Here is a 942-nt window from a genome sequence, read left to right as displayed (position 1 = left end):
GTTTTTTGAGAACCCATTAGCATTTTGTTAGTCCCGTACTTTTTTGGTTGTAGTATTGGTTTAAGGAATGCTCAGCTTTAGATAGACAAGGTTTTAAGAAAAAAAAAAAAACCAAAGCAGTGCAATAACAAACTAAAGTTATTCATTATCAATGACAGAGTGAATAATAGGAAAGCATTAATTACCATACAATCAGATTTGCTCAAAATATCTCAATGACCCCCATTTTTACCATCTGTCAAAGGCTATTTTTTAGAAATTTATGTTACTGTGCCTCACACTGAATTTATTCTGAGTCATTCCTGCTTTACAGTTAAATATATTCTCATTGATTCAGTTTGATACAAAAGGGAATGAATGTAAATTAAAGATATTGATATTATTCACTGGAAATATACAACTAGTTACCATACAAAGATTTGGGACTGTGATTTGTATTGCTTTGGTTATCATATTTCACATCCCTTATGCTATAATATCTCTCATGTTTGCATTTGTAGATGGTAGTGTTGTAATGTTTTACTTAGATTAAGTTACATTAGTTGGTTTGGTTTACCAGTTATGGCTTAATCATAACTGCAGTTCTAGATAAGTTCATAATTTAATTCTGTTTATCCAGTGGTAATAACTTCATTGCAGAGTTCTGGATATCCTTTTTTCATGGGTACTGTTGCAATAAATGTAATAATGCATTTCATGGCAATATATAATCTCTAGTAATCAACATCATTATGAAATCCAGAATAGTTATTCACTGGTTACAGAATTTCTTTATTTTACACATCTGTCTAATGCATTTATTTTTTGTTCTGCTTTCTTTTTTTGTGACTTTTTTTTCCTTAAACATAATTCATGCCCAACATCACTGACTTTCTAGTATCTCAGCATTATTTTGTGTTGGTGAATATGGTCACACATAGGTCACAAAAACAAAAGCAAAAA

The 942-nt window shown here is 30.1% G+C and overlaps 1 protein-coding gene across 1 annotated transcript in view; it reads left to right on the top strand.

The window, feature by feature from the left end:
• LOC119585772 (tyrosine-protein phosphatase Lar-like) overlaps positions 1-942 on the top strand; it is a gene marked incomplete at its 5' end in the record, with an annotated part of 244,437 nt that overhangs the window by 222,887 nt on the left and 20,608 nt on the right.

Source organism: Penaeus monodon, chromosome 20 (assembly GCF_015228065.2).
Source record: "Penaeus monodon isolate SGIC_2016 chromosome 20, NSTDA_Pmon_1, whole genome shotgun sequence".
NCBI classification, from domain to species: domain Eukaryota; kingdom Metazoa; phylum Arthropoda; class Malacostraca; order Decapoda; family Penaeidae; genus Penaeus; species Penaeus monodon.
The sequence above is the reverse complement of the archived record's forward strand: the minus strand, read 5'-3'. Positions and strand labels throughout refer to the sequence as shown.